The 19109-nt window shown below is 41.9% G+C and overlaps 1 protein-coding gene across 6 annotated transcripts in view; it reads right to left on the reverse strand.

Annotated features, from left to right (window-relative positions):
- ZNF423 (zinc finger protein 423) overlaps positions 1–19109 on the reverse strand; it is a 245577-nt gene that overhangs the window by 170914 nt on the left and 55554 nt on the right. The window lies entirely within an intron of this gene.

A 19109-nucleotide genomic window follows, 5' to 3' on the forward strand; every position in this document is an offset into this window, starting at 1 on the left:
CCACACATTGAATCGTTGCTACACACATCAAAAGCAAGCAGGTTTGGTGCCCTATCATGCAGTGCAGCATAGGTCTTTCGCACAGCGTCAAACCACATGGGGTAAAAAAAAAAAAAAAGTGCCTGGCTGGAAAACAAAGAGCCAGAAAGGATAATGCATGAAACACCACAGTATATTCATGCAATGTCAAATATATATGACAGAGCAGAGTGAGCAAAGTGCAGACAGCCACACAATCCTGCCGAAGCTCAATCACCATGTAATGCTCCTCGCAGGCTGAAGAGACCCATGCATCAGATCCTGCCTTCCCTCGACAAGAGGAAAAAACAATCATAATACCAAAAAAATTATTTGATCCAGCACGTAGTTAATGGTGTTGGCCTCCTAAGACTTACAACTTAATAAAATTGATCTCACTGCAGTACTGTAATGAAGAACAGTAGGATAAGGCTACCCTCGAACCATGAAAATTGTATATTGTTACCTCCTCAAGCCCTCCTAGGGCTATGGCCGCTGCAGCCTCTCCAAGCTGTCATTTGTCTGACTCTGACAGCAGACTCCACCGACAAGCGGCAATGGTGGCTACGAGAGCTTCTTTTGGAAAGACAAGGGAAGAGGGAGAGTGCTCAGTGCTGGGTATCTCTCTGGATAATAATCCACAATGTAAAAACACAGATTATGCCAATAATACAGTTCTCTGTGAAATGTGTTAACAATAAAACATACAAAAGTCAGAGACTTTAGGAAGCACGCATTATAACATTTCACAACATAGTCTTATTACACGCCAGTATGTATGCAATCGTATTAATTCCTAAGCAGGTGGACAGTCCTCAACGTTCTTTAACTTGGCAAAGAAAAACTATTTTGGTAGGGTATTGTGCCTCCTTCTACATCTGCCTGTACACATGCTTTAAGAGAAAGGGGTTCCCATCTACGTGCCCAGTAATAACTAGCAAACTGCTGCCGGTGCCTGCACCGCCGCTGCCTGCTTCCACCGGCATTGCACAGCTCACAGAATTGTTAATGACAGCCCTGCACACCCCCCAGCATCCTCCTCTCAGCATCCTTCTATTAACTTACACCAACATTTCACAAGGAAAACGTTCCTCTTACTTCACCGACAGGATACAATTTTCTTAAATTAGCAGCTACAATGTTTAATAAAACCTTAAGTGTCTACCTTGAGTTTAAAGGCATGGGAAGAGCTGGCAGGAACACGCCGCAGAGGACTGGCAGCTTGTTTCACCTTCCTTTGCTGTAGCACAGTCACAGACATCACACACAGAAGGGATAATGCATGTAACTTCTTGCCTTACAGTGCCTTGCATTCACCTGAGCCCACCTATATCTATATATGGTTATCTCCATACATCTATTTTTTTATATATATATGTATGTATGGTTTAATTGCCCTGTTTTCTCCAGCAAAACCAAGACTTTACCCTGTGTTGTTCTGCCCCAGTATAAATCCAGCCTCACTGCTGGTACATGCATAGTTACCACCAGAACGTATGTATGTTTACATGGGCAGCCCTGGCCCCACGTTCTCTAAACCGGTGTTAACTACATCTAGCATCTGACCTGAAACCCACCGGCTTTGCTCAATCTATAATCTTTTACATCACACTCATACACCAACTCACCCTACAACCCAGGTTTTCTTGGATTTCAAGACTTCCGTAGTATCCTTTAGTCAACATGCTAGAGAAAACTTTTATGAAATGCTGCTAATTTTTTTATTGATCAAACTGTGAGCCATTTCATTTTCTATTATAGCAGAAATCTCCTATAGGAGCATTCAGATTAAGTTTCTTTATTCTGCCTCTAGTAGCATGTCACTTTTAATCAGGTTTTAGTTTCATTATTGCTTAAAAATTAGAAAGCAGTTTCTCTGTTCTTTATTGCTTTTTTTAAGTTTAGTTACTGAAGGGTTATTAAACTTGGAAAATATACAGACAGGCATAACGTGCTAAATAAATTCCTCACTGTCTCTAACCAACTTTAACATTAGCTTTTTTTATAATTTTTAGGTTTATTTTCACTGAAAGACTGCTTGTAATTATTACCCATGTTCTCCCCAAACACTTATGTTACTAAAGTGTGAAATGTCTTCTAACACAAAGACAGTTCTCTGGGAAGTAATTACAAAAATGCATTCAGGGGCAATAATTTTATATTAACTGTCAGCAGCATACATCTTCTGAAAAGGCACTTGTTATGAAGGAATTATTTGTGAGGAATTTGAAGGCACTGAAGGCGAAGGAAAACTGCAGAAACGCATTAAACTGAAACTCCAGCTCCCTCATCAAGGGTCAGTTTATGTTTAAATCATTACCTTGAAGGCAACCCCACACCTTCCAAAGAGTCTATTAGAAAGACAATTTCAATTTATGCGCAGGTTGGACACAGTCTCCAGTTTTCGGTGTGGAACAATTTACACCCCCTTTTTAAGGAAATTTCTGAACAGCTAATCAAAAAGATATATCTGAAAATTATGGGCTTCTATTAACCTTTCATGATGACACTAAAAATACTTGCTAATGATTTATGGGTAATAACAAAAATAGTGGCCTCAAAAGTGACCAGGCACATTAAAAGGGTAAGTCTATGTCCGAAAGAGCTACAAGAAAAGATTTAATGAATATTTCACAGTAACTTTTAGCCCATAGGCTAATCTTTTAGTCTTTAGGAAGGAAAAATAACTCAGTGAAATTACGAACAACAACAAAGTGAATTCCAGCTATAGTGATTAAGCATCACATCACTTTAAAAGTTGTTTGTTTTTTTTTAAAAAAAATACAGATAAGGAAATAAAGAAACCACTACCAAACAGTAAAATTTCATCTTAATCGTACCTGCAGGTAATGTTTCAGCCTTTCTAGTGCTTTTACTAAAATGATTTAGATGTTACTATGTTATGTGACAAATGCCTTTATACACCGAAAAGCAGACAAAGAGCTAAGTTATTATTATTTATTTGCATGCAAGTAGCAGTGGGATTGTACTTTATAGTGTTAACAGCACATAGTGTTTATCAGCTCTTCAGTTTTTGGCAACCGGTTTAATGGTATAAATATGAGATGTAAACACTTCCCCACCACAAAAAGCATTGCAAGTGAATGTTAGGGAATGCAATGAAAGGCAGAGTGGAGCAGTCCAGAGCATGCCAAGTGTTCGGTACTGAAACAGTGTCTGACTGCAGGACGCTGCCCCATTACTGATCTCGGTCCCCCCAGGGTGCCCTCCCACACCTCTGCCCACTGGGGCTGGGGAGCAGACAGCCCATCACCCCAGCAGGGCTGCGAGGAGAGCATCCCTCTTGTACACTGGGCTCTCCTCCTTGGAAAGGACAGGCTCAAAACTGGGGGGGGAGGGGGGAGTTTCGGTGGGCTACAGTGGGCTGTGGCAGCAGCAGGCCCAGATGTTCCTTAGCAGATGGCAGAGCAGAGGAGGAAGATGCCTCTCCAGTGTGCATCTGACTCGCAATGCACAGCCTGTAGCAAAGCAGAAAGTCACAGTCCTAGAAGGGACATCTTGTTTTCTACCATGGCTCATTTCTGCTCCACTTGCTACCAGGGATGTTCAACATCCAAGTGCAGACAAGTTACCACCATGTTTTCACAGTATCAACACCTCACACTTCTTTTCCAATGTCAAAGAGCAATTTGCTTTATAGATTTGAATGCTCCGCCGCATTCAAATCGTGTGTTTGCACACATCTGTCCAAAACTTCTCTGCTATCATCTGTGGGAAACTCTCATCCACTTACTCAAGACACGTAACAGTTGGGCAACAGATATCTACCTCTGGAAATAACATGTTGTTGTCCACTTCCAGATTCCTGAGGTGCATCTGAATAGGAGCAACTGCCACCTTCAGTCCCAATAATGAGGTTAAAATCAAAACTGATCTAAAATTTATTTATATGCACAAGGAAATTAGTATGCAGCAAGTATTAACTTCAAAGTTAAGTGCACTACTTCATAAAAACGTACTTTCACTCTTTGACGTGCAACTGTTAAATAATACTGACGATCATAACCTAATGAGATCCATGTAAATTTTCAGCACAAAAATGGCACTCTTATTTAGGTATATGAATATTTTAATAATGATCAACTTATTAGTTGTCAAGTCTCTACTGAATACAAGCATCCCGTTTCCAGCAGTTCCATGGAATCCCACTCACACCTAACACAGGACATCTTAATCACATTTTAATTCATAGGCATGACAAAAGATTTTTTTTTCTTTTAAGGAAACTGTGTGAACGAGTTTGTGGTGGTTTTTTGGTGGTTTGTTTTTTGGTTTTTTTTTTTACTTTAAGGTAAAGCCAGATATCTGTAAAACTTAAATCTATAGCTCCCTGAACAGACAGAAAATACAGAAGGCTTAGTAAAATTCACACGTGGCTTGTTATTGCAGCTGCATATCAAATGCAAAAATAAGGTATTGACTGGTTCTGCTCAGAATGGCAGCTGCTGGCACTCTTTATTAAAATAAACCTGTTGATTTTTAAAGAGAGAAAAATTACAGATGATGTAATTTACCGTACGTGACAAATGTGACTGTATTTCAGTGTGCCCCCTTCAATTTCCCTTTTGTGTAATTCAAAATGCAGATTCCTTTATTGTTCCTCTGTAAGGTCTAGGCCTTTGAATTGTCCTTTCTGCAGGTAACTTCTGGCCCCTGGAAGATTCCTGTCCTCGGTGTTTAACAGCCCGCAGTGCATGCACATGGGAGCAAGATGTAACAGCAAAGCAGAGCAAAGCCTCAGTACAAAATACCCTTTTACATCCCTGAATATATTTCTGTTCAAAATGCACTTTTGCATGCTTAGAATGTGGATTTTTTAAAAACTATGCTGAAGAGGAACATCTTCCATGACCCAAACCTATAGGGTCGTAGAAGTAGCATTTGCATTCATCTTTTTATATCTAGAAAAAAACCCAAAACATTAGAACTGAGAGGGAGAGACCCAAAGCACTCTGCAGACCATCAGGAACCAAGAAGTGGAATCAATACAGAGGGAAAAGATGGAACAAGAGGGGAAAACGTATCAGGGCAGGAAGAAAAATATACTTAAGACAAACTGGAGAAAGCAATAATTATTTAACTGACCTCCCCATGGGTCTTGGTTTGTTCAGAACCTGCCTGTATCATTTTCCAGTGGGAGTGACAAACGGGCAGCTAAAAGAGCATGGAAGGGACCTGCTTCTGTGATAACTCTGCCTGGAAGTCTTCAAAACTCTGATTAAAGACCTGAGAGGTTTCTGTGGGGCCAGGCTCGTGGAGTTAGCTTCTTGGGTAAAACTGTTTAGACCCAGGGTATAGAGGGTTGGACTTGGACCATAACCTAGTCGTGGGGTTTAGGGTCTGATCAAATACAAAACATCATCTTGGAGGAAAAAAGCTCTCTACAAATCTGATTTACTTGGGGAAAAAAATGTTCTTCAGATGTGCCTAAGGAAAAAGCCAAATTTTCCCAAAAGTCTTACTTCTACCAGTTACTGCTGGCAGAAGCTCATACCTCTGCTACACTGGAGCCCTCCAAGCTGGACACTGCCAGAAAAGTGAGCAGAAATGGGGAAACAGTACCTTACCCTGCTCCAGTTGGAGCTGGGAGGGACGTCTGTAGGCAGCTCAAGTGATTTAGGAGCTGAATACCCACTGAGTGGCAATGGACTGTAGCAAAAGCCCATGAAATTGGAAATTAATGAGAGTTAGGCACCTACATGTCTAAATGGCTTCAGAAGAGTAGGGCTTACAAGCTTTCAGAAATGTTACCCTCAGGTCTCATTATGCATGTGCATCTCTGCACAGCCAGCACCAGGTTGGCCACGATGTCTTGGTGCAGGTAATTCAGTCAATGAATGTGAAAAAAGGCAACTGATTTAACTAGATTCTCAACCAGAAAAGAAAGAACAAAGTCATATTATGCAGCGTGGGAAAGGGTATTTAACAGGTGGCCAAGCTATTAGAGAAGCATCAGATTCTGCAAAAAATATTACCTTCTGCATGACCGTGGCCAGCCCCTGCTGCACAAACACACACCTCTCCTGCACAGCAGATACACAAAGGAGATTAATACAAACCAACAAGGAAACCAAATTAGCAGAACTACTCAAAGTTTCCTGCCACTTTCTGCTCATTCTCTCTTCCCTGGGTTTAAAACATGATATGATTTTGGGCTCTGGGTTCACTTAAATTTCGGTTTGTGCCTAAAATGAGCCCACATGCAAAAATTAATGTACCTCAAATTTTTTTTCTAATTTCTTTCCTTAATACCAAACTCTGAAGTCCTACACGTTTCACTTGACAAAGCCATTAATTCAGTAATTTCACATAATTAAATCGAGCAAAGCAGAGTATTTAAATTGGAGCTAAGTGAAATATACTTCTGTGCAGCTCATGCTGTTAGAATTGTGCTCCATGCTATTCTGCTGCTGCTCATTTATTAATTTAGGATTGGCTGAAACGTGACACTGCGTAATAAGGAATGCACTGGACTCAATAGAATTAGACATCTAAAAAAAAGTAACAAAAAAAAAATCACAGAGGACAGTGAATCAAGCACTGAATGAAGTAAGTTAATCCCTCTGAATAAGCCCTCAGCAGAGCACTCCTGCACCCAGGTTTGTACTTTCCCTGCATTAACTAATTTCTGGCTAGAGGTTTTCAACTATTTATCCCTGGAATAAGCAGAGCTGTACTAGTCCTCCAGCACGGAGATCCTTTTAGCAGTGATAACACTTTTTCTCCTAACATCTTCCCGCGTTCTTCCTTCTAGCCCTATGTGGTAAAGAAAGTGTGAAAAGACATTTAAAAGAGTTAAAGCTAAAATGACTTTAAAGCCTTGTCTCCCTCAGCTGCTCTCCTCTCCTTTGGCAGGTCTTGAATGTCGGAGCAGGAGACAGCAGTGTGGGACGCAGCATCAGGGAACTGGCAGAGCCCTCAGATCTATTATGACGATGATGTATGACAAAAAAAAAAAAAAAAAAAGGACTCATAAACCCCTAAGTACAGATCTTCATTGCAAATTAGTAACAAAGAGGAAGAAATTAAGATGGCAAATAATCCAAATAGTGGAAATACTTTATTTAATTAACAAAAGTCTCTCCAGAACATAGCAGTGGTTTTTTCCTTTCCTTTGGTGCTTTCTGCTTCTCAAGTTTCTTGTGAACTACCTTAATTAGGCTCTTCCAGATACACTGAAATTTCCTCTGCTTCTGCCTCGGCCTCAAAGGGACACCTGTGAAAGGTGCAGCTCTGGACTGCTGATGATACCCACACCAGATATAGCTAATAATGACCTGCTCCCACTAATGAAAAAGGGGGTGGGGGGGTAAGGGGGGAGATACTGTTGCTGTTGTAATTAAGCTTGTGAAGAGTTTAGTTGGAGAGAAATTAGATTTATTTACATGCTGCTCTGTTGCTGATGAAGCACCAGCTATTTGGGAGAACTTCTAATTAATCCTAATTTAGTTGATATGCTCTTTAGCAGCCCCATTCCCCATGTACTTTGCACTAGGTAGAAAGTAGCAATAATAACAAAACTATCCATTTTTAAAAGGCGTATTTCTTTGGGGGGGCCTAGTCTCAACTTTTTTCCTTAAATTACTGGATTTGCATTTATTTGCTGACAAGTAGGAAGACACATGTTTGAGAACCTCATCCCACCAAACAGCTTTTTCACCAGCCAAACGCCACAACTCTGGCAGTCATGACCACTCACATACAGCCCCATGCAGCCCCTCGGCCACAGCCCATGGCTGATGCCACAAAAAAAAAAAAAAAATGTTTAGAGGTTTGCTTTGGACCCTTCCATCCGATTTACAGCTATCACAGCTAGGAGTCTATTTTTAAAGCACTTCCACTTCCTACATCCTTGGCCAATTACGCAGTCTGGCCACAATGTTCATTAACCAGATACGGTTTTAAAATATTTCATTACAGTATCAAGCTAAAAGTCACTTAACTCTTATGATGTGTTTTCTCATTTAATAGCTCACTGATGGTTCTACCATGCTTCCAGCACCTGTGGTGTATCTGTGTGTTTCTTTGCAACTCAGAAAGTCATTTAAAATACAATGGGTTTACAACCTCAGCATATAAAGAAGCCCTAAAAAATCACCAGTTTTTACAAACCACTTTGGAGGAAGAGCAACACCAATTCTTATTTCAATTTCACACACAAAACACCATAAACACCAAGCACCAGTCTTTGGAACTAAGGGTGAGAAATGGAACGTAATTTAATTCTGTTATACAGAAGTATCTATGCTTGCTTGTCACAACACAAACCCAGAGATGCAAACAGTATCTGCAGAAGTGATATTCCTCATGTCTTCAACACTGCAGCTGTCTATATACATGACATATAAAGAAAAAATGAAGGGGGGGGGGGGGGGGGGAGGGAAGTGGATTTCTGCAACATCCTGTCCAGAAAATGTTTTACCAATCTGGCTATTAGCTAACTTGTGCAAGATTTCAGCATGAAATTCACCTTGATCAGAAAAAGTACATTTTTACTGCACAACCTTTTTTTCATAAGATCAAATGCTGCTCATAGTTATACCTGGCTAACCCTGCTGATTTTGTATATGCTTCCTGGATGTCACTGTGGAAATCTGGCAATAAATGTATTTTGTTTAATATGACCCAGGAAGAGAAACCAAATACTTTTTATACAGAATACTTCCCATTCATTTGACAGGATAAATGGTCATCTGGATTTGGGCGCTAAACACAAAGAGCCTAATATGAACTGCTATCAGAGTTTAAGTTCAAGTTCTATCAGTTTCTATATGGGACACACATTCTGTACAAATTAATGACAGCATTACAAACTGACCATTTTTCTGCAAATATAACCTACTTGATTAAATCGGCAATGCAAAATTGTAGTCTTCCCTACTGTCACTGAAAGAAGAATGACGTCTTCTTTAAACATTGTCAAAATTTAGGAAAGGAAAACTTTAATTCAGAACATTGTCTTCAAAATTGCCCAGTACAAGATGACTGAGACTTTTAAATGAACTTCATAAAAGGAAAAAGGCAATGATCTTTCTGTTGCTACAGTTGTATCTCCTTGATGTGTCAGGAAGAATGGCTTGACGTAGCCCTTCTTGGGAGAAGGCTAATTCAAGTCCAAGCTACACATTTATTTTACAAAAACCATAAGTGAAATCAAGTAAGGGTGGAACTAATTTGTCTGCCAAAATTATACATTTATGGATTGCAAAAACATCTGATTTCAGGATAAGAACTAATTATCCAATTTTCCTTCTGTAGATGGAAACAACCACTACCTCGATTCGTGTTCACTTATCTGACAAACTGGGGGCACAGGAATTTAGTGTAATTTAATTTACATCACCTATAGCCCCCACTCAAGCTAAATAATACCAATAAGCAAAAGTCCACAGCATGCCCAGCTCTAAGGGCTCCAAAACCCCCTCTCAATTAAATGAGACCCAGGGAAAACCATCACTCCTTCTTTCAAGGACGTGGATGCCGTGCCTCGCTTCCCCACTTCGTTTGGGGGCTGCAGGTGAGCAGGGAGCACAGAGCTGTTGTCTTTCCCTCGCTTATCGCCTCCAGACGCTTTTTTTCTGCTAAAGAGTCACACAACAGATAAAGATTAAATATACACAGGTGGAATAAAAAATCTAAATTTCAGACCATCGTCAGAGGACTTTTTTCTGCCAGGTTGCTTCGGTCAGCCCCAGCACACCACGCGCACAGAGAGGTATACAACCAGCGGGTACCTTCCCACCATATTTCTCTCAAATTGAAAATTCTCTCTAGCTTTGGTTCAAACAACAGCCAGAGCCTTAAAACATCTACACACTACGCAGAGAGCCTCACGGTGCCAGTGGTTTTCTTTTTCCAAGTGAAAGCTTCCAACCAATAGGGAAGACATTTGCCTGCAGGGTCCCTCCATTTTCTGCTAGCAAATAACTCGCTTCAGAAATACTGCAGCTTTCAGCATTAAGGTGTTTAGAGGGGAAAGTGTGGGCTGAAGTAGGATGTGAAATTCCATCACCCCACCACAAGGAAAAGCGCTGTTAAACATCTGAGGTTTCCTTTTGGAGTTTTGATGAGTTTACTAAGAAAATGTAACAGCAGAGTCACTAACTAGAATGCTCAAGTCTAAAAAAACCCACGTTTTCTTTAGTTATAATGACGCAATAAAATTTCACAGCTCTTGAAAGCACCTTTCGGGTTTGAAACACAAAATTAACACTTGCATATCAGTTTATTTGTAAAACATAAACTTCTCCCTGCTGTAGTAGCCTGGAATATGAGAGCTCAGAGTTATGGCTCTTCCTTTTTCTGAAAAGAAATAAGCCTTTCCCCAAACATAGCACCTACAAGTTTCAACACAGTAACAAAGGTGCTGAACCTCCCATATCTAGAAAATCACGTCAGGAAAAAAATGTATTGCACGGAATCACTTCAAATGCATCAAAGCTTCCAACAAGAGTCATTATTTTCAGCCAAATTACCATGCTGCTGCTTAAATACCACTAAGACGAAGGAGTCCTCCTTTATCAGTCACAAACTGCCAACTTACCCTCAAGGAAACACCAAGCTAAAATGTGTACGTCTAAATCCATACATTGTTCAGTAGCATTCAGAGTAATATCATTCTGACTTATATGTTTACATTTTTATTGCTAATTGATTTACCCCCTCTGAAGGAGATGCCTTGAACAGGAGGCGTCCCTTCCTTCTCCCCTTACCCCTGTGCTCCAGCTTCATTACAACCCCAGCACTGTTGCCAAAATGCGATATTGCCTCATTTTTGGTACCGTGCCCTTGAAGGCATCTTATTAGAAAAGACCATTTCTTAATTAACATTTTTGATCTTTAATCTATTACACATCACTTTAATCCCATACGGAGGAGCTTTTGGCCCACTTCCGCAGCGTGGTGGTGGGAGGCAATAGGCTTGGCAATTTGTGCTGAGGGCTCTCTCCCAGCTGGGCTCCAGTGTGGCCAGCTGCAGGGCTGGCTATGCTCTCACTGGTCAGCAGCAGACATTTGCCTTTATTATTTTATTGCCTTTTTTTTTTTTTTTTTAATAAAGATTTTAGAGAGCCACTGCTCAGTGTTAAAGACATCAGGCAGAACGGCAAGCTTGCGGACGAGATCAGACTTCAGCAAGTGGCTGTCGAGCTCCTAAAATAACCAGCAAAACTCTAAGTGGGAGATTTAGTGGATCACCAACATGTGAAGTGTTAAGAAAAGTACAATGTTAAGTCCCTTACATCATTTTACTTGCAAATAATTACAGCAATTACAATGTGCTAACTGGCAATTAACATTACAGGCTTCACAACTCACCAGAATTTTTTAAAACACGCTGTGGCCCTATGTAAATTGTCTCTTTGGTACTTCTGATTTGGTGGCTGTCTGAGCTAATGGCTACACATTAGCTCAGCAGATCTCGGAACAGAATTGTCCACGTGCCAGATAATTTAATTAGAGGCTTGATCTTGTCAGAGCTTTATGCAACACAGACAGTGTTTCCAAGCAAAGCGTGCGGGTTTTTTTCCTTTCTCTTTAGTGTTTTGTGACTGTCTAATAATTTCTACTAACAAACACCAAAGCCATCCAAGGGAGAAAAGAGGCATGGCTAGTGAAACACAAACAGGCAGGCACTTCACTCCCAAGTGTGATGAATTCAAAAATATGTAGAGCAAGATGCATTGAACACCTCTTCCACGCACACCCCAATCTATTGCCAGGTCTCTGCACACATTATTAAATTTTCACTGCGCTGTTACTCAGCCCCAAAAAAGACAAAGGTCACTTGTCTCCAAGTGAGAGCTACAGGGTATCTCAAATCTCATTATAAATGGTCCCATTTAACAGTTTTCTCATTTGAATTTATACACAACAAATAGAGGATTGTGAGATGAGCTCGGTTTATTTTGACAATGACATCATAATTCCTTGAAGCAAGACTGGAAAAAGGCTACGTCAGACACTAAATGACAGAAATGCAAATGTATCTTCTATTACGGAAAATTTTAGGCTATATTAACTTTGAAAAGATACTTTTTTTTCCATGAGTATTGGCTTTAATTTCTGTTTTCTACACATGTTTATGGTACAGTAACCACACCTATACTCTTGGTCTACAATAAGCTTAACAGTTCAAGACAATTTAACCCAAAATATGGCGGTAATGGTTACAGAAACATTTACAAGTCAGGTCAATGTTGAGTAAGACCCACTAGAGGTCCCTTCCAACCCAAATGATTTTAGTTTCCTGTACTGAATAAGCAAAGATTCTTTGGGCAAAGCATCATAAATTTCATGCAGTTCTTCACTGCAGAGTTTCATATCAACGTCCTTACGCAGCCCAGAAAACAAAGCAGTGGAGCTTGTTTATTCCATTTGGTTTTCTTCTTTTACAACCTTGTTTATAAAACCCTATTCTCAGGACTGGCACAATCTGGGTTTTTTTTCTGAAGAAGAATGATTACTGGGGATCCACCACTGTGGCATTATTATTTTATTGATTTTTCTCATTTAAGCAACAGGCCAATGTAATATATTCTGTTATTCCTGTTTTACCTTTATTCAGCTTTGAGCTACCAGTTACAACTGCAATGTGTAAACATTCTCTCTCTCAAAGGAGAACAGAAGTTTCTGTGAAAACCAAAGAAATTGTTCACCGGGAGACTTTCCTTCAACTCTACAGCTGTCTGATTTCACAAAGGTAAAACCCACTGCAATCACTTCCTGCAGCGGCGTGGCTTCAGCTTCCCTCTCATACCAGCCAGTCAAAGCAGACTTGGAAAAGCAAAGCCACTGACCTGCAGAACCAACTCAAAGCAAGATGGGCTGGCAAGTGCCCACCAGTCCCAGAGCTCCAGCTGACCTGCAGCACGGCACTTGTTGCATGATGCAGAGACAGGGGGCACAGGACTTTTCTACTAGGCTGGGAGGCTTAATTAGCATTTGCAAAGTGCTTTGAGATCCTACATAAAAATATTTTGTGAAATCAGCTCTAGAAAGCACAATTTGCCCGATCATTCAGTCTGCTTCTATTCTCAAACCTGCAGGAGATTAGGAAATAGAAAGCATGGCAGAACTGGATAAATTAGAGATGAGAAGGACTTAAGATGGATCTTACCCATCCCTCTGCTAATGTAAGACTGTTCCTACAGTGTATTTTCAAGCGCTTTGTCCAGTCTGGTTTGAAAATGACCAAAGTGATGGAGATAATACCAGAGCCTATTAGGTCCCACTACTGGGAAATGTTTCCTGACACTCAGCCTAGCATCTCCTTTGCTTTACTTTAGCCTATTACTGCTAGTTACACCCCTGAAGGCTATTGTAAACAGATATAATTTTCATCTAAAAATACAGAAAACGTTCATCTAATCACGGTCCTTCACTTGGGCAGCAAGACAGAACAAGGTAGCACCACTGGAAAGAAACACAGGAAGGGACAATAGGAAGGCAAAGATGGGAAGGTTCTGTGCTGTGCCCTGCTCCCTTCCAGTGCTCCCTTCAGCTCAACAGCAGCATCCATCACTGGGATGCTCATACCTGCAGGCAAGCAAGGGATGGAGAGCCAGGAAGGCTGTGCCTGAGGATCCACCCACCTTGGTTCAGCCAAGGTGAGGGACTTCCTTCAGTCGGTGCAAGGAAATGGAACATGGCATTACAGTCTCCCAGCAGATGAAGCACCAACAGGCACACTTTTAAATAAAAGGCAAATTTGTAGCAGGGAAAAAAACCATTGCTGGCAAGACAGGGACACAACCCCATGGAGAACGTCCCCTGCCAGCCCCAGAAGGATACACTCACATGCGCAACCATTCATGCCGACGTTGTATCTGTATTTCTGGCAAGATGCCCCCGCCAGAAGACCCTATAGGAACATCCCCCGATCTACAGCAGCCCCGTACTAGCAGACACAACAAGCTCACAAGACTTCAGATGAGTTTAATCCAATAAACCCAGAGATACTCCCAGATTTGACAGAAACCTTGCTGCCCATCACCAGTCCTGACGCACTGCTAGAGTCCCAGTGCGTGCCAGTCCACAGGCCCTCGCCAGCAAGGCCAGGCAGGGGCTGCCACCCCGCAGCCTACAGAAATCCTCCCCTTTAGCCATGTGGCTTGTAGCAACTTAGCAGGGCGGCTTTAGGTACTGTGAAGCTTGGCAACACCAGTGACACACTGTGATACACCACGCTTGCTCGACAGTCTTTAAAAAGCCTGGGAATAGGTGGGTGATGGGGTAGGGGGAGCACTCGATAGCTCACTTTGAAATAAGCTTTTCTTTCCTCACTTCTTTTACCATGGAAATTAATTCTCCTCCTCTGTGCTATCACTATAATTTTCCCAATTTACATTTTTAATAGTAAGTATTTTCTAGGAAATGCCGTAATACACAGGTGTGTGCTTCTAATTTACATATTGACACCCACGTCATGTTCACATCTGAAGATCGCTCCTTCTTGCTGGAGATTCCCTCCCCAAACAAGACAGGAACACCTACGGTGCTGCATCACCAGAGACACCTTGGCCAATTCGCGGGGCAGCTGTTTCCATGACACAACACATTGGTGCTGCACTGCGCCACACAAGGTGAGGAACCTCAGTTTTTCTAACTCTTCTTTCCCTGAAGGTGCTACAGCCGTGGGATGTCACTTGGACCTCGAGGACCCACAGGGATCCCCTGTCACTCCAGCCAGCAGCTTCTTCCTGCAGCACAACATCCACCTCCCCACCAGCCCAGGAGCACTGGGAGCAGAGACTTGCTTCCAGGAAGCCCTCACATCTGCACATGCAGAGCTGTGCCATGAGCTCCTACCGACAGAGTAATCTGGGAAGGGTTTATAATTACTTTTATTGTTTCTTTTCATATTATCCCAGCTCCAAAAGTCTTACATCGATCTTGGATTTTCACCCACCACCACATTATCTGAGTATCGCGTGCTTTCTATCACTTCACCTTCTGTTTGAGAAAACACTATCAAAAGTTTTTTGGTTTTTTTTGGAGGGGGGGAATTTTTTTTTAATTTATAAATAAAAAATTGAAGTTAAAAATTAAACTTTATAATTGGGAAAGGAGAAAATTTTTTTCTCTTCTGAAAGGACCCATAACTATGTTACGTTGTAAAAACCAACACACTACCAAAGAAAACAAAAGTTCAACTCAGAATAAATGAGGAATGCAGCAGCCGGAGCTACAAACCTCCCTAGTTTTATTTCTAGTCTGCATTTATCTGGGTTTTGGCTGCTTCCAATGCAGATATTCAAAATTTTGAGAACCTTAGACTATACTGACTGGGCTGCATGCTGCAGGTCCCTGCAGAGGCAATGATGCTGTTTTTAAAAGCAACATAAGAAAGCCAACCAGTGGAGATCAAACATTTCACAGTATATTGAAAAAATATTCAACTGATAAAGTTATCAAAGTCTCTCACGTTCTGTGCAAAGTTCAAAGGTTTATTTCGTTGGAAATCCTTAAGCACTGTAATCAGAATCTTCTCATATTGATTTACTAATGAAATCAGCTTTTAGAAGACGTCTGAGCTTGCGAAGGCACTCGGGATGGGTAATTTCAGAGTACTTGCAAGATAACAGGTTTCTAATGTGCACTGAATTGTGACTGACCTTGTCAATGATCTGCAGCAGAGATCCCAGAATTTCATGTTAAGAATATTTGGGAGGGTTTTTTTTAATGTTCTGCCATTTAGAAGTTAAACAAGACAAAGCATAATACAGACAGAGATCAAGAGCTCAGTGTCTGCAGGAAGGCAGTCTCTCATATGGCCCTTCCCGACTGATATTCCTGACACAATCCCTGCCCAGCAGGTTGGGCAGCTGGAGCAAGACCAGCAGGACATGGGCAGAGAGTGGGGACAGCCTTTGGTACTGTGACACCACAGAGGACTGGGTCCTGCAGGATGGTGGTCTTGGCAGTGGGGACCGAGCACCGGGCTGTGCTATGGCATGTAAGCCCAGGGTGCTGGAGGAAGGCTGAAGGGACAGCAAACTTTGTGTGGCCAGAACAGGCCTCTAAAAGGGGAAAGGTGAGGAAGGAGGACACATCTTCTGTAACTTATCCGAATAAAGAGAAGAGAGGAAAAAGTTAGTGCATGAATACTTGGAGGTACAAGTCTCCGTTCACTTCATGAGACCTTGGCATTCTCATCTTTTTTACTCCTTTGGAAGCCAAAATTCAACCCAACCCTACCAAAACAGAGGAGAACAGAAACCCTCAGCACCTGGGGAGCAGACAGCAGCAGCGCCAGGATCAGAAGACCGACAGTGGCACAGGGCACAGGGAAGAGCCAGGAGGGAATGGGCAGGGAGAGCCCTGAGCATCAGAGACAGCACAGGCTCCAGTAGCCCTGAGTGAAAATAAGTCTCTGAACTGTGTCAGGATGTTTCTCCTCTGAAGATAACCAAGTGAAAATTGTGATTTACATAGCTGGGAGGTGCCATGCAAAGCGGAAGAGAAGGGAAAAGGAGTGACCACAGGGTGGTTTTCTTTTCTTTTGTGGTTCATTTCTCAAAAGCTGCTGTTTCCCCTTTTCTTTTTTTCCTCCTTAAAGGCAGGAAACTTTAAAAGAAATTGCAGAAAGCAATTAAAAATCTAAAGCAGTGTACTATATAAAACAAGTATGTGGGAGAACCTTTTAATAGCAAACCATCAAATATCTGTGTCCTAAAATGTTGTGGGGTTTTTTTCCCACACACACACACTGCGCTTTGTTAAAATGTCCCTTGCACGTGTGCCTAGCTGCTGCAAGCGAGCTCAGTGGCAGGGACAAGAAATCTGGAGCTAATGGGAAAAGGGGGAATACCAACCTGTAATTTATGTTCATGATTTCTGCAATGTTATAATTGAATGATACTAACGTTGTGTGCTAATGGATGGTTGAGCACTGGCATTGGAGAGGCCCCTCCAGTTGCAAACACTACAAAGATTCTGCAAACACATGCGCACAGAGACATACCCAGTGCCATCTAGTCCCCAGCACTCAGGCTACGGGTCCACAGTTCTGTATTTCCAAACTCTTTCTTGATCAGTATCATAACTCATAGCTGCATACAAAAGTGAGATACCTTCAGTTATGTCCAAAGCAGGCACAAAAAAAATGACGCTTTTAGGTCTGCAGGCTCTTAAGGAGAAGACAGTCTGCTGTTAGCCCCAGACAATTCAGCCAGGATTCCCTGGGGCCTCACAATCAGGCTAATGAGAAACTCCCCAGCAACCCCCATGTAAAATGCCTTCATAGGTCTTTAAAATGCCTTAAATTCTCTATATATTTAGTAAGACTTTTTACTTCTTTAAAATGTCCCTTGCTGCTCCTCAAGATAATGCTCTTGTGATATATTACAACAGCAATGCAACATTGTCTGGCTGGACCCTTGCTTTGCAAATACTAAATCCTGCTTTCCTCTTGGTTTCAAAGCAGCCAAAAATCCTTTTGCAAAGCAGAGGTGCGCACTTGCCTGCTCCCCCCCCCCCAGCAGCCTTGCCCAGCCCACCCTCTCTGACGCTTTCGGAGTGAGACGGATGGGCTTCAAGGGCTGCATGTGCTGTTAAGAGGGAAAAGCAGGGGGAAGGAGTACTTGTGCTCTTCCTCTGGGATAGAAAACGTCTCTGCCCCTTACACAGCAAAACACTATTGACCTGCTATTTAACAGCAAGCTAAGTCCCCACATTAAGAGAGTAAAGGAAATGCTTTTTTTCTTCCTTTTACATTAAGGAAAAAAATGTTTACAAGACCTGAAGAGGAAGGAAATTTGCTATATGCCCATTGTTAAACAGGGCTGGTGGACACCCAGATTATTTACCCTGGCGCGAGGGCAGCCTCTGCCTCCTTATACATTTTCCTGATTCTCTAGGTTAGCAAGTACAGCCTTTAAGTTGTGGTCATTAAAAAAAATAAATAAAAAAAAATCATAAAACTATTTCTAGTTGTATTTAAAGTATTTTAATAAATTCCTCAGTGCAGCTATGCCAAGGGCTGGATTCCTGCAAAGCATTTCACCTTCACAGGTTTTACCAGAGATAGGGTGTTAAGCCAGAGCAGACAGGACCTTGCGCACATATTCTACCATAGGAAAACGAATGGCACCCAGTGCTAAGCCATCACCGAACAGACCCACCCGAGTGCAGGATTTCTATTGCCAAATTATCCACTGCCAGGGATACACAAACCAGGCGCCCTCAGTAGCAGAGAAGGCCACCACGAGACACAGAGCTCGGGCCCCACTGTTTGACATGAATTGCCCTGCACCTATGAATGCTTACGCCTGACCTGGGGACAGACAGCTGTCACAGCTACCTGGACAAGCCCCACGACTGCAGGTTCAACTTGTACTCACAAAAAAAAAAAAAAATCCAATATAGCTTCTCCTGGTTTGATGAACAAAATAAGATACAACAGCAAAAGGACCTTCTGTTCCCACAATTGCACCTATATATTTTGCTAGTATTAAAAAAGTTTAAAAAAATCACCTTCTACCTGCTCTTGCTGTCCCTACGTACCACACAACCCTGGGACTGCCGCTCCCCTGGCCCACAGCAGCTGCACAGAGTGCCAACAGAATTTTTCAGAAGTTGCTTTGTATGTGTTTGCACACACACAGAGATGTACAAACACATACAGGAGAAGAAGGGAGAGAAATATGTTAATTTGAAACATCTGGCAAATGTTTCAGAGTTAACAAGTCCCAGGTTTAGCCTTTTGGGTTTTGGATGTTGGGGTTTTTTTTTGCTGGGGGAGTCAAGGAAGGGGAGGCAATTTTGTCATTTTGGACCAGGGAAGGAAGGGGCATGAAATAAGAAGTTGAAGCGTGTTTTTTCACCCTTTATTGAACTTCAACATCACACTACTGGAGCTAATGCAAACAGGAAGATCATAAAAGAACATAATGAAAGTCTCGCACACTGGGACTGAGGGACTGGTTTCAGTTACTGAATATAGCTTTGGAGGCACACCACACAAGAGTCAGTGACTCCATGCAGCCGCACCACCACGTACTAGGGCTTTTTAAGTTTTTCTATGTAGTTCCTCAGTCATATTCCAGCCTGCAACCTCTGTCCCATGCACT

Source organism: Falco punctatus, assembly GCF_963210335.1.
Source record: "Falco punctatus genome assembly, chromosome: 14".
In the NCBI taxonomy this organism is placed as follows: Eukaryota; Metazoa; Chordata; class Aves; order Falconiformes; family Falconidae; genus Falco; species Falco punctatus.